Source organism: Trachypithecus francoisi, unplaced genomic scaffold, assembly GCF_009764315.1.
Source record: "Trachypithecus francoisi isolate TF-2019V2 unplaced genomic scaffold, Tfra_2.0 Contig00765, whole genome shotgun sequence".
NCBI classification, from domain to species: domain Eukaryota; kingdom Metazoa; phylum Chordata; class Mammalia; order Primates; family Cercopithecidae; genus Trachypithecus; species Trachypithecus francoisi.
The window spans coordinates 1-27,871 of NW_022680882.1; the positions used below are offsets into that span (position 1 = coordinate 1).

The 27,871-nt window shown below is 36.8% G+C and overlaps 1 pseudogene; it reads left to right on the forward strand.

The window, feature by feature from the left end:
• Positions 1-3: 3 nt before the first annotated feature.
• On the forward strand, positions 4-27,856 carry LOC117088509 (annotated as a pseudogene).
• Positions 27,857-27,871: the final 15 nt, after the last annotated feature.

Sequence of the window (27,871 nt, forward strand, 5' to 3'; positions counted from 1 at the left end):
TTCCATGACCTGTGTGTGGATTCATTGCCTGCATCAGATGATGAAGACTTAAGTGTTGCTACTAAGGTAAAGTAGTCTCTTGTAAAATTAATTTTCTCACTCTGAATCTAGTTTTGCATAGTATTTACTTTTAAAACTTAGCAGTGGTATACCTATCATAGTTTTATGGTGGTAATGGAAAGTTGGTCAGAGAAAAACATACATGTGGCTAGTTGATTCAAAGCATTTGTTTAACTTTGGTAACTAACAAAGATTGATAAGTCCTGTGACAGGGTGTGAGCTGAAAAAAATGAACTGGAAAGTAAGTAGTGACAGGAAAATCACATTAGGAAATGCTTTCTCCAATAGAGGAAACATGAAATTTGGTTAAGGTTTATTTGGATAAATACTAACACTTTGACTTTTAAATCACATGAGAGTGACTTTCATAATACTTATGCCTGTATAAATCTTCAGTGGATCAAATTATTTGCGGTAATCATGGACTCCCCCAGGACATTTTAGTTGTAAAATTGTTGAGCACGTAGCAAGAGCTTTTTTTTTCTTGGAAACTGACGATTTTGGTATCATATAGGTTTTAGGAGAGATTGTTTCTCTACTTATATTATTGGTTCTGTAATGAGACTAAAATAGTATTAAAAATTGCAGAAAAAATCACTGAGTGTGGTGGTATAGACTTGTGGTCCCTGCTACTTGGAAGTTTGAGGCAGGAAGATTGCTTGAGCCCAGGAGTTTGAGAAAAGCCTGGGCAACATAACAAGACTATCTGTCTTAAAAATATAAATTGTGGAAATGTAAAAATTTAAATTTATGCTCTCAAAATTTGTATCACAAAGGGATTTTTCTGTGTTTTGTAAGTTGTCCATGAAGAGTTTATATAAAACACTTCATCTAATCGAATAATATGTATTTTGCTGCAAATAAACAGTTCTAGAAGCAGAGACTTGTAATACCAATATGGTAAGACTTTTAACATCATAGTTTTGTCATTGTAGTTTATTTAAAATATTTACTTGGCCAGGGGCAGTGGCTCATGCCTGTAATCCCAGCACTTTGGGAGACCGAGGTGGGGGATCACCTGAGGTCAGGAGTTCGAGATCAGTCTGGCCAACATGGTGAAAGCTTGTCTCAAAAAAAAAAACACACAAAACTTAGCTGGGCATGATGGCGAATGCCTGTATTCTCAGCTGCTCAGGAGGCTGAGGAGGGAGAATCGCTTGAACCCGGGAGGCAGAGGTTGCAGCAAGCCAAGATTACACCATTGCACTCCATCCAGGGTGACATAGCAAGACTGCATCTTAAAAAATGAAATAAAATAACCACTCAAAGTCCTTATATCACATTCTGAAATTTTGAGTTTCAGAAGTTTTTATATTTAGTTGTTTAAGTAATCATTGGAAACTCCTGAATACCATGAGCTACTGGAGGTCCGTAAACATATTTGCATGTATCCTGGAGTACGTAGAATACAGTCTTCCATGTAAGAAGCATTTTAATTGTTGTTTTTTGAGATGGGGATTCACTCTGTAACCCAGGCTGGAGTGCGGTGGTAAGATCTTGGCTCACTCCAATCTCCATTTCCTGGGCTTAGGTGATCCTCACACCTCAGCCATCCAAGTAGTTAGGACTATAGACCTGTGTCACCATGCTCGGCTGATTTTTGTAGTTTTTGTAGAGATAGGGTTTTGCCTTGTTGCCAGGCTGATCTTTAACTGTTGGGCTCAAGTGTTCTGTCTGCCTCAGTCTCTCAAAGTGCTGGGGTTACTGGCATGAGACATTCAGCCTTAATAGTTGCTTAATCTAAATAGACAAATGAATTTTTATATAATGGAAGGTTATAAGTAATATAATATACCTCATGTATCTAACGATTAAACTTTTAAAATATTACTTACATTTGCATTATTTTTTAATATTTAAGGATATGTAAGTTTTGATGTGTTATGTTGAGAAAGTATGCCATACATAAAAAGCAAATAAATTAGAAATAGGTCATCAGTAGCAATGAGGATTACAATGTATTTTCAAGTATCATTGAACTGGAATCTTCACATTGTGATTTTAGATTAACATTTCTTGTGCTTTTTATTAGCCCCAACTCATGTTCTATGAAATTTACCTTTTCAAGCCATACATGACTCTTTAGAATTCTGGTGACCAATTTTTTTTCTAGGTGGAAAGTTGAAAGTTCCAGGTTTCTCTTTTTGTTATAATAATGTTCTTTCAGGTAGTGGTAGCTGACCATATTTAAGTAATTGAATGTCTTAGAGTAATAAACTCTATCACAGAAGTACTTACAAAAAACTAATTGTAGCATAAAGATTAATTAGTATTATTAGGGATATGAAAGACCAAAAGGCTCTGTTATTGATCTGTTTCTCCATTTACTTTATTGTACTCCATGTTGTTTATTTTCTTTCTTGGCTTAAGCTCATATTTCATTGACCAATTAGGCTTGTTTTTTTTTTTTCTTTTCCCTTGTTGCAAAACTTTATTCATTGGTGGTATATATTTTTATTGCATTTCCATTCAATAATTCCTCAGAATAGCTCTTAAGATATGCAAAAATGAGAAATGAAGATGAAATTATGAGATGTTAAAAGTATCTAGTCCTCTCTCACCTCTCTCCGGGTAAAACTTGGAGGTTGGGGTAAATTTTCTTTTTTTTTTTTTAATTATACTTTAAGTTCTAGGGTACATGTGCATAAGGTGCAGGTTTGTTACATATGTATACTTGTGCCATGTTGGTGTGCTGCACCCATCAACTCGTCAGCATCCATCAATTCATCATTTATATCATGTATAACTCCCCAATGCAATCCCTCCCTCCTCCCCCCTCCCCATGATAGGCCCCAGTGTGTGATGTTCCCCTTCCCGAGTCCAAGTGATCTCCTTGTTCAGTTCCCACCTATGAGTGAGAACATGCGGTGTTTGGTTTTCTCTTCTTGTGATAGTTTGCTAAGAATGATGGTTTCCAGCTGCATCCATGTCCCTACAAAGGATGTAAACTTATCCTTTTTTATGGCTGCATAGTATTCCATGGTGTATATGTGTCACATTTTCTTAATCCAGTCTGTCACAGATGGACATTTGGTTGATTCCAGTCTTTGCTATTGTGAATAGTGCCGCAATAAACAAACGTGTGCATGTGTCTTTGTAGTAGAATAATTTATAATCCTTTGGTATATACCCAGTAGTGGGATGGCTGGGTCATATGGTACATCTAGTTCTAGATCCTTGAGGAATTGCCATACTGTTTTCCATAATGGTTGAACTAGTTTACAATCCCCCAACAGTGTAAAAGTGTTCCTATTTCTCCACATCCTCTCCAACACCTGTTGTTTCCTAACTTCTTAATGATTGCCATTCTAACTGGTGTGAGATGGTATCTCATTGTGGTTTTGATTTGCATTTCTCTGATGGCCAGTGATGATGAGCATTTTTTCATGTGTCTGTTGGCTGTACGAATGTCTTCTTTTGAGAAATGTCTGTTCATATCCTTTGCCCACTTTTTGATGGGGTTGTTTGTTTTTTTCTTGTAAATTTGTTTGAGTTCTTTGTAGATTCTGGATATTAGCCCTTTGTCAGATGAGTAGATTGCAAAAATTTTCTCCCATTCTGTAGGTTGCCTGTTCACTCTGATGGTAGTTTCTTTAGCTGTGCAGAAGCTCTTTAGTTTAATTAGATCCCATTATCAATTTTGGCTTTTGCTGCCATTGCTTTTGGTGTTTTAGACATGAAGTCCTTGCCCATGCCTATGTCCTGAATGGTACTACCTAGATTTTCTTCTAGGTTTTTATGGTATTAGGTCTAACATTTAAGTCTCTAATCCATCTTGAATTAATCTTCATATAAGGAGTAAGGAAAGGATCCAATTTTAGCTTTCTACTTATGGCTAGCCAATTTTCCCAGCACCATTTATTAAATAGGGAATCCTTTCCCCATTTCTTGTTTCTCTCAGGTTTGTCAAAGATCAGATGGCTGTAGATGTGTGGTATTATTTCTGAGGACTCTGTTCTGTTCCATTGGTCTATAGCTCTGTTTTGGTACCAGTACCATGCTGTTTTGGTTACTGTAGCCTTGTAGTATAGTTTGAAGTCAGGTAGCGTGACGCCTCCAGCTTTGTCCTTTTGACTTAGGATTATCTTGGCAATGCGGGCTCTTTTTTGGTTCCATATGAACTTTAAAGCAGTTTTTTCCAATTCTGTGAAGAAAGTCATTGGTAGCTTGATGGGGATGGCATTGAATCTATAAATCACCTTGGGCAGTATGGCCATTTTCACGATATTGATTCTTCCTATCCATGAGCATGGTATGTTCTTCCATTTGTTTGTGTCCTCTTTGATTTCACTGAGCAGTGGTTTGTAGTTCTCCTTGAAGAAGTCCTTTACATCCCTTGTAAGCTGGATTCCTAGGTATTTTATTCTCTTTGAAGCAATTGTGAATGGAAGTTCATTCCTGATTTGGCTCTCTGCTTGTCTGTTTGTATCTCCCTTCGTTCTCACATTTTAAGTCAAAATTTTTGTGGAGTCAGGGTCTTGTTCTGTTTCCTAGGATGGAGTGTAGTGGCATGATCTTGGCTCACTACAGTCTCTGCCTGTAAAGCTCAAGTGATCCTCCCACATCAACCTCCCAAGCAACTGGGATACAAGCACACACCATAAAGCCTGACTCATTTTTATATTTTTGTGTAGAGATATGTTCTCATTATGTTGCCCAGGCTGGTCTCAAACTCGTGAACTCAAGCAATCCACCCACCTTGGCCTGGCAAAGGGCTGGGATTACAGGTGTGAATCACCATGCCTGAGCAATATTGAGGTTTATTTAAAAGAATTGATTAGGGATGGGTGTGGTGGTGCACACTGGTTATCTCAACACTTTGGGAGGCAGAAGTAGAAGGTTTCCTTGAGCCTAGGAGTTTGAGACCAGCCTGGACAATATAATGAGGCTTTGTCTCTACAAAAATAACAATAGAAACGTTAGCCTGACATGATGGTATGCACCTGTAGTTCTAGCTGTTCGGGAAGTTGAGGTGGGAAGATTGCTTGAAGTCAGGAAGTTGAAACTGTAGTGAGCCATAATCATGCCACTGCATTCTAGCCCTGGTTTGACAGAGTGAGACCCAGTTTCATAAAAAGAGATTGATAAGAAACTCTTGATGCAACGTATTATAATTTTTAAAATGGAAACTTTTTCTTGGTATTACCTTAGCATTGTGTCCTCGAGAAAGTGTCAGAGCCTTTACCTGGACTTTCCCATGAAAAAGGAAACAGAATAGTCAACAGAAAAGGAGAAGGTGAGATTCGTATTTTATTTAAAAAGTCATTTGATGGAATGTTTCTTTTAAAATATAAGCACTAATATAGTCAAATAGCTAAAGAAAATGTCCCATTAACTGTATAATAAGTAAAGGAGAAGTAAAATGGTGATAAGTTGTGTCTCTAACCAAGGGTCAGCAGTTGATTCTATTGGGAGTACCACTAAAGGAGCTGAGTTATGAGTTCCATTTTAAGACACTCTAAGACCTGAGGCAAGTCAGGAAAGAGGGAATGGAAATGAATAAAAGAGAAAGAATGAGGAGGGCAGAGTGTACATGGAATAAATCAAAAAAAAAGTGGGTGTATGTAATGGAGGGCAGTAAACTCAAATCGTTCTGTAGAAGAAGGAAGAACATGGTGTTAGAAATAGGAAAGAAGATAAAGTGAGCTTCCAGTACCAAAATGTCTCAGAGAATTAGAGTAACATTTTCCTACTCTTGCTGTCATCCTCACTACTGGGAAGGCATTAAGGATTGAGGTACTTTACTACACAGACCTGTGTTTTATCTACCATAGATGAGCATCACCAAAAGTGGTCAGCCATGTATGGGTATAATTTAGTTTTACAGAAAATGTTGTAACCTCATGGGATAGTATCATATAGGTCAAGTTAACATAATTGAAAAGAAGAGTGTTGGGTGATTTATGGAGAAGAAATTAATTAGAGAAGGTATTGCCTGATTAAAAGTTCATTAGGAACACTATGGCTTATAATGTAATATTAAATTCAGGGACATAATAGGGAAGAAATTGAGGCTAGGCCAAAAAGGGCAACTAGGGTAAACAAATATGGAAGCATATCAGTATAGAACAGGGCATTCAAATTTTCATGAATTAGTTGAGGAGCTTCTGCAAAATGCACATTCTGATTGATTCTGCCTTTCTCATGAATACTCAGGTGATGTTGGTGCTTGTCCTTGGACATAGCTCTGAATAGCAAGGAAATAGCTTTCCTTTAGAGAAATCTGGAAAAAGAACCATTGGACAGCAATTTTAAAAATAACAGAATCAAGGGAAAGCATTAATTTCCTTTTATTTCTGAGCATAATTCTAGCCATAGGGGAAGGAGAGTGAGATGAAAAGAGAGATTACAGGTTTATGCTATTGCTGAATACAGATGAAAACAGTGGTCACAATTATCCATAAAAAGCAGTTAGGAAGGGAAGCATCAGGACGACAGATCTAAAAATCACTTTTTCAAAGAAAGAGGGATTGTGAAAGGACAAGGACGGAGGAAAGAAAGACATTTGCTGGGGTCTTGGGAGTTAAAGCTAAGTAAACTTGAGACAACTCACTTCCAGTTGCTTCAGCATATACCCAGTCTCACAAAAGAGGTTATTGCTGTGGGGAGTACTGGAGGCAGAAGGGAGTGCTAGACTTGGGGTAAACCACAGCAGCTCATCTCACTTCATAACTGTCAGGTCTCAGAGAGATAAGTCTCATTGACATGAGTGAATAAGTTGTGATTAAGTTGCATATAGATGCTTTGGCTAATATTTTTGAAACAGTCAGTTCTTTGATATGATAGGTGTTTTATAAAAGTCCTTTACAGTGTAAGACGATATACCAAACTTAGCTAATTTTAGAAGCAATAATATTGTAAAATTCATTCTGTGAATACCAAAATTGTCATTTTCAATAAATATTGCACTAATTTTGCAATATGAAAGTGTATTCATATCCAGCAAGTCTGTGGTAATTCAATGTTTTCTTTTTTGATAAATGTTTTGATATTGGAAGCTTATTCTACACGGTTTGCTTGGTGTGTTTTATGGACTGCCTTCCATGAGTGGATCAAGGAGCTCTAATTCAAGGCAAAACAGGAGATAGGAGAAACGTGGGTGCTACAGTAGCCCGTGCAGTCATGGGAAAAATGAGTATTTTGATTAGCTGTGATTTCATAAGTGTGTACCCTAGCTGATCAATTTAGAACACTCTCTTTAATGAGAGGTGAATTGCACATTCATCTGAACTGTCATCTCAACTGTGTATTTCCTCAGTGACAGGACAGGGGAATTTGTTTGTGGTGTGCTGGCAGCAATGCCTCTGATGTGTTGAGTGAAAATACTCTGTACATTCACCATCAGCTTTGACATTGATTCCCTCAGGTTTGATTTGGTCCTCTATTAAATGATCTCTTTTCTCCTCATCAGCCCATGTGTTCACGGTGCTATCCATGGTTTTCTATTTTAGGTATAGGCATTAGAAACATAATCTCACTATTGAAATGTAAACTGCGTTTTAGGAATCCTATATTCCTATTTTCCTCATATTTCTGTCATGTTGCTGTCCTAGGCAATGAAAAGAAGATGTCAAGAAGAACCTCAAAACCTTAAGTAATTATTTTTACAGCCAGGCATGAGAACTCAGCTTGATAGTAATACTGCATGAATGTTTGGTTGGCCTTGTCATACTTACATGTAATTGATGACATATCCCCTTTGCTTTGTAGGGCCTCCTGCAAAACATCCTTCCTTGAAGGTAAGTAATTATGTATATTTTTTGAATCACTAACTCCATATTGTATAAAATATATATGATTTATGAATCATTTTCTTTTAAAAGCCTTTCAGCCTAGCACTGAAATGGAAGATCCTGCTGTGAAAGGAGCAGTACAAAGAGAATGTTCAGACATTGAGAGCAGGTATGTTTTCAATACAAATGGAATGCTGGAAATAAGTACATCAAGTGATTGAAAGTACTCACATTATTCTTAACCCCTAATTCATTGACATAAATGTTATTGTTGGTATCTATATTTGAATAAAAATAAATTTAGAAGCATAAAAAAGATTTTAAAAATGTAAGCTGTAACTCAGATGTTTCTGTTTTAATGTTTTGAATAGCATAAAGTTTTCAATATAAAATTTTTATACTTGTCAGGGATTCAAAGCAGTGAATTTTGAGACTCTAGGATATTTCCAGTGAGTTATATGCTAGTTGGAGTTCTGATCTTTACGTAGAGGAAAGCTTTACTTATTAACATGTCAGTTTCTGTTTGAACTTTAGAGACTTGCTGCTAGTGTTATTACACTGATGATCTGAAGCCAATCAGATGTTCCAAATGAGCAGACTGTGTGTGTATGTGTATGTATAGGTGTGTGTATGTGTGTGGTTATGGCATCTTTGATTATTAAAAATTAGGGAAGTATTTATTCATTTATAACTGGTAGAGTCTTTTAAAAGGGTTATTTTGAGACTTTTTGGTGTTAAGGTTTTTGAAACGTGATTGCATAGAGGCTACCGACATCATAAATCGATTGTTTTTCATTTCAATGCCCTTTTGAAATCTTTAACTATATGGTGATGCTCAGAAATAGTATGCAGAATTTTTTATTTGTGTCCTAAAATGGTATGTGAGTGGTTATACACTTTACATACCTTTCTGCCACTTTGTTTGGTGTATTTTGTATTATATTTTCCAGATGCATCCACATTGATATGATTATCTCTGGTTTAATTCATTTTACACTTTTCATTGTATTCCCTTAAACCACTTTACCACATTTAGTTAGAGTCTCCTGTTGCTGATAAATGAAGAAAGAAAAGTAAAAATAATGTCAGATTAAAAAGGCTTTTGTTTAATCAGTTTGTGTCTTAATGTTTACTATACGAGAGTTTAAAGCTAAAAAGTTCAGAATGCAAGCATGCACCACCATAGTTTATAAATGCCCTTAGAACTACGATTCATGAGCCTTTAGCCTCTGAAGTTAGGACAATTCATTTCTCTGAAGAAGTTTGCTGTGCTGTTCTCAGAAAAGAAAACTGAAAAGAGCAAATGGCATTGTCTTATTTGACCTCTTGGACATCCTTGAGTGAAACTGAAACTCCAGGGATACTCAGATCAAAATTCAGAACTAATGTTTTGAACAATATATATAGTTTGTGAATGTCTAGTGATCATGAGTCCTTGATGGTGAAATGAACTTTCAAGTTTCGCTTTTACATTTTTTTGCTCTTTTCCTTGACTTGTCTTAAAAGCTTAAATGCAACAGTTTTATTTATACAGAAACCGGGAATAGAACTTGTTAAATATATTTCTGTCGTGTCTCACGGCATTGTGTATGCTTCAGATCTAGTGTGAATTAGACTTATTTTTATATGGGAACAATTAGGTTTTTGTGTGTTTGTTTGTTTGTGTTTTTGAGACAGTCTTGCTCTGTCACCCAGGCTGGAGTGCAGTGGCTCAGTCTTGCCTCATTACAACCTCTGCCTCTCAAGTTCAAGCAATTCTCCTGCCTCAGCCCCCTGAGTAGCTGATACTACATGTACTTGCTACCACACTCTGCTAATTTTTCTATTTTTATTAGAGGATTTCACCATGTTGGCCAGGGTGCTCTCCAACTCCTGACCTCAGGTGATCTGCCCACCTCAGCTTTCCAATGTGCTGGGATTACAGGTGGGAGCCACTGTGCCGGCTACAGATAAAATGTTTTAGGGCTATTTTATGCAAATCTTTGGTCTATATTTAAGGCTTCATATATGAATAATGAAGGTATTCATGCGTTGAGGGAAGATGAAAGTTTTTAATTTAATGTATATTCATTGAAATGTTTTTTGAAGTTTTTATCTCTAGTACACAGAAACACAAAATAATGTCATGGGTATTTAATCTTAATGTGTTTATGCACAAAGTTAGTTATTCAAATATTTTCTTATCTCTGAAGAATCTTAATTATTAAAAAATTTCTCGTGGAAAACAAAATATATAATAGACATTGTTGAGTGATTCCAAGTAAATTGTAGTAAATAACAAAAGCTCAGAACAAAGTGAGAGATTCTAGTTAAGTAAACTTGTCTGAGTTAATAGCAATTACAGGACTTGTAAAATACATTAGACCATGAAGGAGTAGTGTGTTTGTGGGGTAGAGGACAATATGGTACTGTCTCAGTGAAGAAAGAATTTTTATACTTTATTACAATTTGTATTACTATTTACATTCTAATAAATGAAAACTTTATTTTCAGATATTTTAGATTATATTTCTACTACTTGAACCATCAATAGTAAGACTTTTCAAAAATTTGGGAAGTTGTGAGTTGATGATAAATATCTATCACCATCAGTGATCAAAAATCAGACAGCGACCACAGACTTTGGACACACGAACTTCGTAGTTAACGAAAGGATTAATCTTGAAGCTGTGTTTCTATCAGGGAGTTATACTCTTCATTACCTGTGTGAATCACAGCTATTACAGTAGAAAGAGAGCAAGGAAGGGAAAGAAGCATGGAAAATTTTATTCTAGATTCCCTCGGTTGGCTTCATGCTACCGTAGTTCTGACTTGTAAAGTCATTTTGTGGTCAAATGTACTTTGTGTTTACTCCCCTTATGCAGCCTACAGCCAAACATAATGCTTCTTAGCAAGGCATTTGTATTCTTCCTTTAAGGAAAGCAACATATAAATAACAAAGAGAATGAGGAGAAAGAGTAATTTCATTGAGGTTAGTATTTACCATAAATTTGAGTGTGGGTACCATGGTTATATTTAGAATTTTGGGGCTGGATTGGAAAATGAAGTAGATGTCTACAGATTTCCTACTCAAACACAATGTGGCTTTGATTCATTTTTATATCTCTAATTTTGCAAATATTAGGTATAATTATATGCAGTGTCACTAAAAATACCTTCCCAAAGCAAATATTAAATGATGTCTATGGCTTTCTGTATTATAGTGTTGATTTTTCCAATATTAATGGGAACCATTGAGCATTTGCCTTGTAGTGTCTCCTCGGCTGTACTCACACATTCCATCACCTTGTCTTAATGGATAATCATGCACTAGGAATACGGGTTTTCATCAGAGCTGTATCATTTCAAGATAACACATGAGCATCAAATTTAATTCTGCCGGAACACTCAGTCTATTGATTAACTGCAGAACTATGGGGTCTACTTTACATACAAGTTAAATTCAGTGCCCTTAGTCATAAGATCAGGTGAACAGTAATAAATTATGCATTATTTTTTCACTCCTATAGTTTTAATTTCTTTTTCCCTTTATGTCTAGAATTAACATTTTGTTTAATAAAACATGATGATAATCTTCTAGAGTAGCGATGACAAGCTATAAATCCAAAGTTTCTTATCTATGCAAATGACTTGTTTGCTTCTATTTTCTCATGAGCTTGGTAGATCCAGGAAGCAGAACTTTTAAAACAAAATCCCCAAATGTGGGGGGCGTGGTGGCTTGTGCCTGTAATCCCAGCACTTTGGGAGGCTGAGTTTGGGAGTTTGAGACCATCCTGACCAACATGGAGTAACCCATTTCTACTAAAAATACAAAAGTAGCTGGGCATGATGGCACATGCCTGTAATCCCAGTTACTCGGGAGGCTGAGGCAGGATAATAGCTTGAACCCGAGAGGCAGAGGTTGCAGTGAGCTGAGATCGCACCATTGCACTTCAGCCTGGGCAGCAAGAGCGAAACTCCATCTCTAACAACAACAACAACCATGACCACCACCACCACAAAACCCGAATGCATTTTCTTGGCACAGTAATACTGAAACAGAAAAAGTATAAAGTAAATACAAGTAACTGAAACAGTTTATGTGTTTTATTTTACTTCTCATTTGATAACTTTTGTAAGGTAATGAGCAGAATGTATTTCTTTGGGGACCCAGATAGATGTACTTACTCATTCAATACAAATTCATTCTTATAATGGCCACTGATACTTATATTCTAAATATTTCTAAAAACATCTCCTCAGACCTGCATCATCTTTGCAACATTGCCTTATATTTTATCTTTGTTCATTTATTTATATGCCTCAGAATTTTATGCTCTTCACAGTATTTAGAGTTAATTATCTCTAATGTAAATAGATCTGTGAACCACTCCTGAATACCTAATGTCCAAGCATATTAAAGGTTTATATAAGGCTTTCAGAAACTGACTTCTGGATTGGGCACGGTGGCTGATGTCTGTAATCCCAGCACTTTGGGAGGCTGAGGTGGGTGGACGATTTGAGGTCAGGAGTTCGAGACCAGCCTGGCCAACATGGTGAAACCCCATCTCTACTAAAAATACAAAAATTAGCAGGTGGTACTGGCACCCGCCGGTAATCTCAGCTCTTTGGGAGACTGAGGCAGGAGAATTGCTTGAACCTGGGAGGCCGGGTTGCAGTGAGCCGAGATCATGCCACTGCACTGCAGTCTGGGAGACAGAGTAAGACCTTGTCTCAAAAAAAGAAAAGAAAAAGAAACTGACTTCTGCCCAAATCTCCATCTGTAGCCCTTTCCCCATCTGCCTTTTTCTCTGGAATTACTGAGCTGCTGGTAATGCCCCTCTCACCATTCCTCTTTTGCAGAGAAATACATATGCTCTTGGAGGCTTCTCTCCCTCTCTTGGTGCTGCCTGGCATGTGCTCACCCTTTCCTGCCCTCTGCCTCACTTAATCTGGCTAACCTTACTCTCTAAGACTCAGCTCATGCATGATCTTTAGGAAAGCCATCCCTGACAGCTTTTATTTTCCTTCCTTATACCCCAGTGTCTAACACTTAACAGGAACCCAATAACTAATTATTTGGCAAAGTTAAGACTGTTTATACAAAGATGATTCAGAAGCTTGTCTTCTACAGTCTAGCAACAAAGGGGATCGACATGTAAAGACATGATGTGCAGTTGAGGTGGTAAAGTGACGCTAGAAAAATTGACAAAGTACTAAGGGAGCCCCAAGAAGCAGAAATCTGTGTATATGGAGAAAGATAGCTAGAATCAAGGAAGACTTCACATGGCATTCTGAGCCTTTTTTTTAATCTTTTCTTTTTCTGTTACTGGAGACAAGTTCTTACTCTATCGCCCAGGGTGGAGTGCAATGACATGATCGAGACTCAGTGCAACCTCAAACTCCTGGGCTCAAGGGATCTTCTCACCTAAACTTCTTGAGTAGCTGGTTCTACAGGCACATATCAACATGCCTAGGTTTTTTTTTTTTTTTGTAGAGTCAAGGTTAGCTTTGGTTCCCAGGCTGGTCTTAAACTCTTGGCCTCGTGCAGTTCTCCCATTTTGGCCTTCCAAAGTGCTGGGATTACAGATGTGAGGTATTATGCCCAGCCTACGTTCTGAGTCTTAAAAGATGAAAATACATTTTTCAGAATTGTAGAACATTTGTGATGTAAAAAATGGGGTGCACACTAATTACAGTATAAACAACAATAATTTTGCAAATTATTAGTAACTGTTAAAAAGATACTGTTATGAAGTACAGTAAAGTGTTACATTGTATATTTTGAGTGTATTTTAAAATTTTGTTTTGTTTCCAACAGTTTTGTTTATTTATGTTGGGTGGAACAATTTGTGAGTGACCCTGAGATTGTGTATGGCTTGAACCTGGTGGTATCTAGTGTCTCCCCAAGTAGTTTGTTAAAGTTTTGGATAATTAGAAGTATTTCTTAAAGAAGTAAATATTTCATTTAAACTCTCAAAATATAAAATACAAAGAAATTTTATTCTCTATTTGTATAAAGATTATAGTATTTATTTAACTGTTCTTAGTTCATTTGAACTAAACCTACGAATTTTTCAACAGAAGAAGACTTACTAGTGGCTTCAGAGGAAGAGCGAGAAAGGCTTGAAAGAAGTGAAAAGAAGCAACCACAGGTATATAAAAATTTAAGTTTCTTGTTTAATATTGGGTTTTTTTTTTTTTTTGCTTTAGTAACAAAGCGTAGTCCAAATGACATGACCTTTTAGACTATACCTTTAGAATCCAATAGATCATAATTTTATATTTAATTTTTAAAACATTTAACCACTTACGAAACTTAAGATATTCCTACCATCTGTGGTAACTCATAGCTGTCTTTACCTTTGGAATCGAGGCAAGAAATTTCCAGTATTATCTTACTCTTTTATTTTTATAACCTTACTCATAATACAGAAGGTAACATGAAATATTGAGTCATATTACTAAGGAATATAAATTATGAACAATTGAACAATGATGGCCACTGAGTTAAACTAATGTTAAAGGAGTCATCATTGCTAGTGGTTCAAATTTTGCAGTTTCATATTGCTGGTCACCAGTGCCCAGTTAAAAGATTTATTCTGTTTTGTGGTTGCCAGTTGACTTCAGTGTTTGTGTTCAGGTAGTGAATGGGGTCATAAAAGTCCACCCAGTTGTCTGTTAAGAGAATTATACCTTGCAGAATGGGACCGTTGGTGTCAGGGTACAAACAATAACTTTATTTCAGCATAAATAAATAGTAAATAATACTAAAATTTTGAAAATCCATCTGCTATCACTAGCAGAACTTAAAATATATTAGAAGTGGATATAAGCAGAAAATCTATCTAGATACATAACACTATCATAGTTTATCATTTGAATTAGAACTTAAAATTTTGCTTCTCTTTCTGATTGGTGTTCAGTTTGACTCTTAATAATTTTTTGTTTGCCTAGTCTCTAATCTTCTAATCTTCAGAAATATAAATGCACTGTAGGGGCTCACCAGTATGCTGAGGTAACATCTTTTTAAGAGAGGAAGCTTTTATAATACCACGTATCATCTTTGAATTCATTTCTGGTAGATTTAATACATAATAAGTTTAGTCCAAACAAACACTGACAGTTCAGCTTGCTGGTTCATGTTTTTCTCCTATGTTAAGCCAAGGCAAATTATTTTTCACTTTTTCGTTACAATCCCATAATTTAAGAGTAGCAACACATAGATTAAGTTTCACAGTTAAATTTAAATTATTTTCTGATATTTCTTTGTTTATACTTGATTAAAGCTAATTTTAAAACATGCACTCTGACAGAAAAGACATCTGAGAAACAAAACAAGCAAATTAGTTTTCCACTTGTGCAGCTGTGGAAAAAAAATTTCTCAGGAACCAGAACTGGGTAGGAATTGTGATAAAGGGAATATATTTGCATATTCAGGACTTCCTTTAAAATTCATTATAAACAAGTTTAAGCTGAATATTGGTGAAAGTTTTGAAAACTCCCAAATTACTGGTTGCCCTGAGGAAGATCTCCTCCATAGTAACTGTAAAGTGGGATGAACTTAAAGGGAGTGCCCTCTAATCTGATGAATCATGTCCCTGATTTTGAGGAGGAAGATGCATCTGGAGGGTGTAACTCTGTGGCATTCCAGGCAGTGCCTGACAGAGGAAGTCCATGTCAAATGTCTTTTCATTCCATTCACACTCCAGGTCCCTGAAATACAGTTACCAGTTATCTTCTAAGCTTGATTGAAATGAAAATAGATCAGACTAAGAAATGATAACAAACCAGACACATAGCTTGTTTCTAACACAGATGAAGAAAATGTTTGTAATGATAAAGAAACCGAAAAATTAAGGAACCCAGTAATTATGATTGAAAGAAAGAGATGAAGAGTTTTAACATGCAAATGGCAAAAAATATAAAGCCAAATACCACTAATTGGAAATGAGACGTTAGGCATTGGCCTCAGTCTAGAGATCCTGAAAGTCTTTTTGATTTGTGGTTTACCCACCCCAAAGAAATGAAGCATGATTCAGATAGAAAGCCACAGTAAATCTGCTGTTACAGGTACATCTAAAAACAGAAAACCAATACGGTGTTTGTTCCAGAAGCCACTATATGACAATCCCAGTGCTAATAACTACAAAAGCGTGAATCTTGAATTATAAAATGTGAGTTATTGTCTACCACATAGTGAGAGAACATAAAAAGTATAGCTAGAAGACTTACAGCAAGGTATTCCAAGGTTTCAGGCATGTTACAAGTTGAGTTCCTGACTTTGGAGAAAGAGACAGTTCAACTTCAAAAATACAGAGGTTCCCTTGATGCTTCTCTTTTTTCTCTTTATCAATTATTTGATTCAGTCTAATTTTCTATTCAAGAAAATCTCATGTGTACAGTTACAGGGGGTTATCTGAATGTGTAATTATGTGTCAAAGTAGATTAGTTCTGCTATCTAAATAATGGTTCTGGAGAATGTTCTCATAATGTTTGTTCATTAATCAACCTAAGTCTCATTATCAGTCTCCCAAGTGGCCTATGGGCTGGGAAACTAATTCAGCCGTGTACCATGTGACCTTCTGAACTAGATAAAGAAAGAAATTGCTGAAGAAACAAGGTCTAGATTCTAGATTATTTTTTTCTGTATTCATTTAGAGATGAACTACATTATTTAATGATAGAATGAGAATACAATGGGAGGGAAGCAATGACTGAGAAGAGCCACAGAAACACATCTAGCCTTGAGAGTTGCAACGAATATTCCCAGGCAAAGGAGTCTGTTTAATGTGTTTTCATGCATGCAGGTTTATCTGCTTAGCTCAAACTCTCAAACTGTTTGAACTTACAGTCCCATCATGGTTATTTCAAATATTTTTGAAAACAGATATATATTTCCACATATTTTAAAACATTACCACTCTCCAATATTTCTGTTAAATCAGACCTTTATATTATGTTGTTTAATAAAATATGGTAAGTTTTGACGTGTATGATTTTTATCATATAAGAAGCATAACTTCTCAACCAAAAATTTAGCATTTGACTCTTTAGTAGAAAGTTGAGTTCTGTAGATTGTGTTCTAAAGATAGACAACAATCTGGAGATTTACTTCTTTCCAAGTAAAGCAGATGAGGCCTTTTTCACCCTCTGAGGCATTAAATTGCTTTGCTTCAGTTAGACTTTTAATATATCTAATTTGATAAATTTATCTGGTAATTTATGTAATTCAGGAATATGGCATTGTATCATATTATTTGGTGCCATGAAATGCTAGGGAATGCCACCTTAGGAGCTTTGGATGAAACATTGAATATGTCTTGATTGGTTTGACTCCCATTAGCAGTAGATAATGGGGCTAAGGTAGGTAACTGTACCATATGTATTCCACCTATAAACTTTTGTGGTAATTGAACGTGAAATCTGGGAAGCATCTTGTTTTCCAGAATTCTGCACTAGAGGCTCATCAATTTCACTCTGCTTTTCGTGTTGTGGCAAACTTTTGTTCCCATAGTTCAGAGAGCACCTTTACTTTTTTGATATCCCAGGATTCAAATGAAAAAACAAAAGAGAGATGAAAGACATTGGGGAAAAGAATAGCTTAGTGCAGAAAAGGGAAAGCTTCTTTAAGCTTCTTCCCTGTTCCCAAAGCCCTACAATGTCACATCTTCTTAATCTGGCTATTTTATGTAAAATCCAGGTGGTAAAGACAGAAGACATATGTTATGTCTGTGTCTTTTTATTTCTCTGTTTCTGCCAGTCAGATAGCATAAAAATTTATATCAGGTAGCGAAGAGTGGATGGGAATAAAAGCACAAAGTGGAGAAGAGCCCTTGTTGAAATTTTGGAAAATTCTTCTATTCACTCAAACAGAAATGAGCAGACTTGACAAAAATGTCAGTGATGAAATAAGAATATCTTAGAATTATAATAGTTATGTATAATGATAAAATTAAATTAAGCACAAAATATTTTTATGATTAAAATGGTGACAACCGGAATCAAGTGAAAAAATCAGGGAAAAAGTGATTTTTATTGAATAAAATAATTATTATTTATTATTTTATTAAAGGTCGAAGAAGGAAATAATACGAACAAAAGTGAAAAAATACAACTATCAGAAAGGCTATGTGATCGCACAGCTGCTGCTGCTGCTGGCAGATGAACCAACAAAGGAAGATTGGGAAAACATATTCTCAGCAGTTTCCCAAGGAGGTGAAGGTAGAGCATGATAAGTAAGCCTGTAGTGGTGGTTTTTGTTTTTGTTTTTTTTGAGATGGAGTTTCTCTCTTGTTGCCCAAGCTGGAGTGGAATGGTGTGATCTTGGCTCACTGCAACCTCTGCCTCCCGGTTTCAAGCAATTCTCCTGCCTCAGCCTCCATAGTAGCTGGGATTACAGGCATGTGCCACCGTGCCCCGGCTAATTGTTTGTATTTTTAGTAGACATGGGGTTTCACCATGTTAGCCAGCCTGGTCTCGAACTCCTGACCTCAGGTGTTCTGCCCATCTCGGCCTCCCAAAATGCTGGGTTTATGGGAGTGAGCCACCGTGCCTGGCCACCTATTGCAGTATTTAACAGCAGATAATTGTCATTGTGCTATAAACTAATTCAAAATTAGACTAATATTCTTTATGATTAACAAGTTTGATACTTTTACCAGGGATATTTAGCCCTGTCTGGTAATCAGAAAAATGCAAATTAACATAAAATAAGATACTTTTTAAAAGTCATGCTGATATTTAAAAAGTAATTACTAGTGTTGGCAAATGAGAGGACAAAGGCATTCTCACACACTGTTGGTATGTGAAATTGGTAAATTATTTCTGAAGGGTAACTTAGTGCTATGTATCAAAATTTCAAATAACCTGACATCCCTTTAACTTGACAACTTCACTTTTGGAACTAGATTTCACAGGAAAACATAACTTGTGTAAACATATACACATTTATTAAGGGCATTAATTATATATTACACATAATGAGCAATAGGCCAATAAATATATAAAATATATGTAATAGCAAGGTGAATTGAAAGTATTAAGAAAGAAATATAAAAAGTATGGATATATTAGACTCTTTATCCTAGTTTTGGATTACAGTAATCTGCAGATAGTTTGTGTGAAAGACATCTGAAGGTGCCATCTTACACCGTCAATCGTGTCGAGAGATACCTGCAATATTTCCTAAAGATTAAACTTTATTTCTGGTGAACTAATATGCTTGTCAATAAATAGTAACTTTAAAAAATTAGTTAATTGTAAATGATCTTTTTAAATTAGGGAGTAATTATGACTGTGTGATTTCAAAAGGTAATTTTGAACTTGTAAGTTTACTGAATAATCTCCAGTATTCTGTTTTATAATATATACTAGAGGGACTAGGAACACAAACTTTAGCAGAATATTCTTTCCTTACTACTTTTCAAGTATAAGAATTCTTTTGAAGATGTTGAAGTGAGAAATTAAATATCTGAGAACTAGAAAGGAAAAATAATCCAGAACATAGAAATTTTGTTAGGATAGTAACATATGAAGAGGTAGATCAGAAGATGAACTTTTTATTTTTTAACAAAATGAATTTTAAGATAAATGTCTTTATCTACAGATGCACCTTAAAACAAGAAAATGAAGAAAAAACAAATGTTAATATGCTGTACAAAAAAAAATAGAGAAGAATTAGAAAGGAAAGAAGTTGAAGAAAGAAGTTGTAAGAAAGAAGAAGTAAGAAAGAAGTTGAAGCAAACAACTTGAACCGACTGTTCAATCACTAGAGATGAAACCAAAGACTGTAAGAAATACTGCAAATCAGGTAAATTACTCTTTGGTAAAAACTCTGTATTTTAAACTTATTTTAGCAATGTTACTTATAATATCCCCTTGATTTAATATATATTATTTAGGTCTAAAACAAACCAGAAATGTTATCTCATTTTTAAAAATGAATGATGACACTTACAGGTACAATTATTAATATTTATTATAAATCTGGGCATCCACATAGAATATTATTTTATTACAAAGAGCTTTTGAAAACAATTATATACCATAATATGCACTTAGTGATAACGTATTGATAAAAATTTTGTTCCCAGTAAAATTGTTCCTTTTTCTTTCCCCTATTTCATACTGGTTACTGTACCTAATATTATAAAGAAGGAACAGAAATTATTGCAATCACAAATAATCTCATAATATTCTAAGAAGAGTTCTATAAATTTTATCTTATTTACTATTGGTGTTTTGAAATAAAAGTTTTGTATTGATATATTTACATCACAGAAGTAACTGTTATCTGTTGGAGAACTATAAGTAGAGTCAGAAGTCCTGGGGAAAATCCTGTAGCTTGCTTATATTTTTAAACTTTCTTTTTCAAAATTGTGGTAACTAGATGAGTTCGTCAATGATTGTATATAGGAGTGACTAGTATAATGTCTAGATTTATGATTTAGTAAATGTAATTCTTACAACTGACTATAAAGTGTTAAAAGAGTCAAATTGCGATAGAATATATCAGTGAAACAGAACTGTAATAACTTTGGGAAATTTTATCTGTCCAAATACATGTGAACTAAGGTTCTTACTATAGGGTGGTGAATGTGGGTTAGATATCAAAGTGTAAATGCAATTTTTTGATATGTTTTAATTTAGCCAAATTTGTTAATGCATTAATTTTGCTTTTGGGTTTGTGGTAATTCAGGGAAAGGCTCTTCCAATTCTGATATTCTTAAAAATTCTCTGGTGTGCATGTGTGTGTGTGTGTGTGTTTACTTTTATAAATTCATTGACTTTAAATACATTTCTGAACATTTTGGAATTTATGCTCTATAAGGTTCAAAGTTTTGCTTCAACTTTTTCTCCAGTTGGACATCCACTTACAGTAACCTTGTTAGTGTACGAATGTCCAGGTTATTCATTCACTTCAGAGGTAATCATGATACGTTATTTTATTGAGTACTAGCTAAAACTTTTTTTTGTTTTATTTAGGATTTTTGTAATCATGAAGAAATGAAAGATCTGATGGATGAAAATTGCATTTTAAAGACAGATGTTGCTATACTCAGACAGGAAATATGTACAATGAAACATGACATCCTGGAAAAAGAAAATAAATGTCTTACAGACATTAAAATTGTTAAAGAAATAAATGTTTACCTTGAAAAGAGTATAAAACTCAATGAGGAAACAATAACAAAAACAACATTCCAGTATCAACAAGAGCTTCATGATCTCAAGGCAGAGAATACAGGGCTCAATTCCAAACTGTTGAGGGAAAAGAAGGCAAGGCAAGACTGGAAGCTGAAATTAAATCGTATCAGGCTAGACTGGCTGCTGCTATAAGTAAACACAGTGAAAGTGTGAAAACAGAAAGAAACCTAAGACTTGCTTTAGAAAGAACACAAGACGTTCTCTACAAGTACAAAAAAAATGCTTCTGATATTTTGAAGTAGAAGAAAAGAATGAGTTCTTACTGAACAACTTTCTTTTTTTTTTTTTTTTTTTTAATTATTTATTTATTTTTTTTATTATACTTAAGTTCTAGGGTACATGTGCATGACGTTTATATCATGTATAACTCCCCATGCAATCCTCCTCCTCCCCCCTCCCCATGATAGGGCCCAGTGTGTGATGTTCCCCTTCCCGAGTCCAAGTGATCTCATTGTTCAGTTCCCACCTATGAGTGAGAACATGCGGTGTTTGGTTTCTTTCTTGTGATAGTTTGCTAAGAATGATGGTTCCAGCTGCATCCATGTCCCTGCAAAGGATGCAAACTCATCCTTTTTTATGGCTGCATAGTATTCCATGGTGTATATGTGCCACATTTTCTTAATCCAGTCTGTCACAGATGGACATTTGGGTTGATTCCAAGTCTTTGCTATTGTGAATAGTGCCGCAAAAACATAACGTGCATGTGTCTTTGTAGTAGAGTAATTATAATCCTTTGGGTATATACCCAGTAGTGGGATGGCTGGGTCATATGGTACATCTAGTTCTAGATCCTTGAGGAATCGCCATACTGTTTTCCATAATGGTTGATCTAGTTTACAATCCCACCAACAGTGTAAAAGTGTTCCTATTTCTCCACATCCTCTCCAACACCTGTTGTTTCCTGACTTCTTAATGATTGCCATTCTAACTGGTGTGAGATGGTATCTCATTGTGGTTTTGATTTGCATTTCTCTGATGCGAGTGATGATGAGCATTTTTTCATGTGTCTGTTGGCTGTATGGATGTCTTCTTTTGAGAAATGTCTGTTCATATCCTTTCCCCACTTTTTGATGGGGTTGTTTGTTTTTTTCTTGTATATTTGTTTGAGTTCTTTGTAGATTCTGGATATTAGCCCTTTGTCAGATGAGTAGGTTGCAAAAATTTTTTCCATTCTGTAGGTTGCCTGTTCACTCTGATGGTATTTTCTTTAGCTGTGCAAAAGCTCTTTAGTTTAATTAGATCCCATGTGTCAATTTTTGCTTTTGCTGCCGTTGCTTTTGGTGTTTTAGACATGAAGTCCTTGCCCATGCCTATGTCCTGAATGGTACTACCTAGATTTTCTTCTAGGGTTTTTATGGTATTAGGTCTAACATTTAAGTCTCTAATCCATCTTGAATTAATTTTCGTATAAGGGGTAAGGAAAGGATCCAGTTTCAGCTTTCTACTTATGGCTAGCCAATTTTCCCAGCACCATTTATTAAATAGGGAATCCTTTCCCCATTTCTTGTTTTTGTCAGGTTTGTCAAAGATCAGATGGCTGTAGATGTGGTATTATTTCTGAGGACTCTGTTCTGTTCCATTGGTCTATATCTCTGTTGTGGTACCAGTACCATGCTGTTTTGGTTACTGTAGCCTTGTAGTATAGTTTGAAGTCAGGTAGCGTGACGCCTCCAGCTTTGTCCTTTTGACTTAGGATTGTCTTGGCAATGCGGGCTCTTTTTTGGTGCCATATGAACTTTAAAGCAGTTTTTTCCAATTCTGTGAAGAAAGTCATTGGTAGCTTGATGGGGATGGCATTGAATCTATAAATCACCTTGGGCAGTATGGCCATTTTCACGATATGATTCTTCCTATCCATGAGCATGGTATGTTCTTCCATTTGTTTGTGTCCTCTTGATTTCACTGAGCAGTGGTTTGTAGTTCTCCTTGAAGAGGTCCTTTACATCCCTTGTAAGCTGGATTCCTAGGTATTTTATTCTCTTTGAAGCAATGTGAATGGAAGTTCATTCCTGATTTGGCTCTCTGCTTGTCTGTTACTGGTGTATAAGAATGCTTGGGATTTTTGCACATTATTTTGTATCCTGAGACTTTGCTGAAGTTGCTTATCAGCTTAAGGAGATTTTGGGCTGAGACGATGGGTTTTTCTAAATATACAATCATGTCATCTGCAAACAGGGACAATTTGACTTCTTCTTTTCCTAACTGGATACCCTTGATTTCTTTCTCTTGCCTGATTGCCCTAGCCAGAACTTCCAACACTATGTTGAATAGGAGTGGTGAGAGAGGGCATCCCTGTCTTGTGCCAGTTTTCAAAGGGAATTTTTCCAGTTTTTGCCCATTCAGTATGATATTAGCTGTGGGTTTGTCATAAATAGCTCTTATTATTTTGAGGTACGTTCCATCAATACCAAATTATTGAGCGTTTTTAGCATAAAGGGCTGTTGAATTTTGTCAAAAGCCTTTTCTGCATCTATTGAGATAATATGTGATTCTTGTCTTTGGTTCTGTTTATATGCTGGATTACGTTTATTGATTTGCGAATGTTGAACCAGCCTTGCATCCCAGGGATGAAGCCCACTTGATCATGGTGGATAAGCTTTTTGATGTGCTGCTGAATCCGGTTGCCAGTATTTTATTGAGGATTTTTGCATCGATGTTCATCAGGGATATTGGTCTAAAATTCTCTTTTTTGTTGTGTCTCTGCCAGGCTTTGGTATCAGGATGATGTTGGCCTCATAAAAAGAGTTAGGGAGGATTCCCTCTTTTTCTATTGATTGAAATAGTTTCAGAAGGAATGGTACCAGCTCCTCCTTGTACCTCTGGTAGAATTCAGCTGTGAATCCATCTGGTCCTGGACTTTTTTTGGTGGGTAGGCTATTAATTGTTGCCTCAATTTCAGAGCCTGCTATTGGTCTATTCAGGGATTCAACTTCTTCCTGGTTTAGTCTTGGAAGAGTGTAAGTGTCCAGGAAATTATCCATTTCTTCTAGATTTTCTAGTTGATTTGCGTAGAGGCATTTATAGTATTCTCTGATGGTTGTTTGTATTTCTGGGGTCGGTGGTGATATCCCCTTATCATTTTTTATTGCGTCTATTTGATTCCTCTCTCTTTTCTTCTTTATTAGTCTAGCTAGCGGTCTGTCAATTTTGTTTATCTTTTCAAAAAACCAACTCCTGGATTCATTGATTTTTTGGAGGGTTTTTTGTGGTCTATCTCCTTCAGTTCTGCTCTGATCTTAGTTATTCTTGCCTTCTGCTAGCTTTTGAATGTGTTTGCTCTTGCCTCTCTAGTTCTTTTAATTGTGATGTTAGAGTGTCAATTTTAGATCTTCCTGCTTTCTCTTGTGGGCATTTAGTGCTATAAATTTCCTCTACACACTGCTTTAAATGTGTCCCAGAGATTCTGGTATGTTGTATCTTTGTTCTCATTGGTTTCAAAGAACATCTTTATTTCTGCTTTCATTTCGTTATGTACCCAGTAGTCATTCAGGAGCAGGTTGTTCAGTTTCCATGTAGTTGAGCGGTTTTGATTGAGTTTCTTAGTCCTGAGTTCTAGTTTGATTGCACTGTGGTCTGAGAGACAGTTTGTTATAATTTCAGTTCTTGTACATTTGCTGAGGAGTGCTTTACTTCCAATTATGTGGTCAATTTTGGAATAAGTGCGATGTGGTGCTGAGAAGAATGTATATTCTGTTGATTTGGGGTGGAGAGTTCTATAGATGTCTATTAGGTCCGCTTGGTGCAGAGATGAGTTCAATTCCTGGATATTCTTGTTAACTTTCTGTCTCGTTGATCTGTCTAATGTTGACAGTGGAGTGTTGAAGTCTCCCATTATTATTGTATGGGAGTCTAAGTCTCTTTGTAGGTCTCTAAGGACTTGCTTATGAATCTGGGTGCTCCTGTATTGGGTGCATATATATTTAGGAGAGTTAGCTCTTCCTGTTGAATTGATCCCTTTACCATTATGTAATGGCCTTCTTTGTCTCTTTTGATCTTTGATGGTTTAAAGTCTGTTTTATCAGAGACTAGGATTGCAACCCCTGCTTTTTTTGTTCTCCATTTGCTTGGTAGATCTTCCTCCATCCCTTTATTTTGAGCCTATGTATGTCTCTGCATGTGAGATGGGTCTCCTGAATACAGCAGACTGATGGGTCTTGACTCTTGATCCAGTTTGCCAGTCTGTGTCTTTTAATTGGAGCATTTAGTCCATTGACATTTAAGGTTAATATTGTTATGTGTGAACTTGATCCTGTCATTATGATATTAACTGGTTATTTGCTCGTTAGTTGATGCAGTTTCTTCCTAGCCTCAATGGTCTTTACATTTTGGCATGTTTTTGCAATGGCTGGTACCGGTTGTTCCTTTCTATGTTTAGGGCTTCCTTCAGGGTCTCTTGTAAGGCAGGCCTGGTGGTGACAAAATCTCTAAGCATTTGCTTATCTGTAAAGGATTTTATTTCTCCTTCACTGATGAAGCTTAGTTTGGCGGGATATGAAATTCTCGGTTGAAAATTCTTTTCTTTAAGAACGTTGAATATTGGCCCCCACTCTCTTCTGGCTTGTAGAGTTTCTGCCGAGAGGTCTGCTGTTATTCTGATGGGCTTCCTTTGTGGGTAACCCGACCTTTCTCTCTGGCTGCCCTTAAGATTTTTTCCTTCATTTCAACTTTGGTGAATCTGGCAATTATGTGTCTTGGAGTTGCTCTTCTGGAGGAGTATCTTTGTGGCGTTCTCTGTATTTCCTGAATTGAATGTTGGCCTGCCCTACTAGGTTGGGGAAGTTCTCCTGGATGATATCCTGAAGAGTGTTTTCCAACTTGGTTCCATTTTCCCCCTCACTTTCAGGCACCCCAATCAGACGTAGATTTGGTCTTTTTACATAATCCCATACTTCTTGCAGGCTTTGTTCATTTCTTTTTCTTTTTTTTCTTTTGGTTTCTCTTCTCGCTTCATTTCATTCATTTGATCCTCAATCGCTGATACTCTTTCCTCCAGTTGATCGAGTCGGTTACGAAGCTTGTGCATTTGTCACGTATTTCTCGTGTCATGGTTTTCATCTCTGTCATTCGTTATGATCTTCTCTGCATTAATTAGTCTAGCTGTCAATTCTTCCACTTTTTTTTCAAGATTTTTAGTTTCTTTGCGCTGGGTACGTAATTCCTCCTTTAGCTCTGAGAGGTTTGATGGACTGAAGCCTTCTTCTCTCATCTCGTCAAAGTCATTCTCTGACCAGCTTTGATCCGTTGCTGGCGATGGGCTGCGCTCCTTTGCAGGGGGAGATGCGCTCTTATTTTTTGAATTTCCAGCTTTTCTGCCCTGCTTCTCCCCATCTTTGTGGTTTTATCTGTCTCTGGACTTTGATGATGGTGACGTACTGATGGGGTTTTGGTATAGGTGTCCTTCCTGTTTGATAGTTTTCCGTCTGACAGTCAGAAGGACTGTCTGTTGGTCTGTTAGAGATTGCTTGAGGTCCACTCCAGACCCTGTTTGCCTGGGTATCAGCAGCAGAGGTTGCCGAAGATAGAATATTGCTGAACAGCGAGTGTACCTGTCTGATTCTTTCTTTGGAAGTTTCTCTCAGGGGTGACGCCACCCTGTGAGGTGTGGGGTATCAGACTGCCCCTAGTGGGGGATGTCTCCCAGCTAGGCTACTCAGGGGTCAGGGACCCACCTGAGCAGGCAGTCTGTCCGTTCTCAGATCTCAACCTCCGCGTTAGGAGATCCACGGCTCTCCCCAAAGCTGTCAGACAGAGTCGTTCGGGTCTGCAGCGGCCCGCTCTTTCCCCTAATGGACTGCAGCTGTGCGCTGTCCGCAGCGGTAGAGTCTACAGAGACAGGCAGGCTTCCTTGAGCTGCTGTGAGCTCCACCCAGTTCGAGCTTCCCAGCGGCTTTGTTTACCTACTTAAGCCTCAGCAATGGCGGGCGCCCCTCCCCCAGCCTCGCTGCTGCCTTGCGGATAGATCGCCGCAGAGGGCTGTGTTAGCTGTGAGGGAGGCCGTGGGCGTGGGACCCTCCCGGCCAGGTGTGGGATATATTCTCCTGGTGTGCCTGTTTCCTTAAAGCGCAGTATTGGGGTGGGAGTTACCCGATTTTCCAGGTGTTGTGTGTCTCAGTTCCCCTGGCTAGGAAAAGGGATTTCCTTCCCCCTTGCGCTTCCAGGTGAGGCGATGCCTCGCCCTGCTTCAGCTCACGCTGGTCAGGCTGCAGCAGCTGACCCGCACCGATTGTCCGGCACTCCCTAGAGAGATGACCCCAGTACCTCAGTTGAAAAAGCAGAAATCACCGGTCTTCTGTGTCGCTCGCGCTGGGAGTTGGAGACTGGAGCTGTTCCTATTCGGCCATCTTGCTCCGCCCACCTAATGTAAGTGCTTCTATGAAGGTATTTACTAGACGTCTGAACAACTTTCTAAAATGCAAATTAAATTAATTACCTTAAAAGATAAGTTCCGTAAGACAAGAGATACTCTCAGAAAATAGTCATGGTTAGAAACTGTACAGAACAACCTAAGCCAAAACAGCAGCACATAAAGGAAATGAAAGAGATGTATCAAAATGCAGAAGCTAAAGTGAGTAAATCCACTGGAATGTGGAACTGTGTAGAAGAGAGGATATGTCAACTCCAACGTGAAAATCCGTGGCTTGAACAGCAACTAGATGATGTTCATCAGAAAGAGGGTCATCAAGAGATAGTAATTAATATCCAAAGAGGCTCTATTGAGAGTGGAAAGAAAGACCTCCTGCTAGAAGAGAAAAATAAGCAAATGAATGAATATAATCATTTAAAAGAAAATGTCTTTCAATATGAGAAAGAGAAAACAAAGAGTAGTAAGTGTCAAGGAAGATAAATATTTTCAAACTTCTAGAAAGATAATTTAAACATTTGGTTCTGGA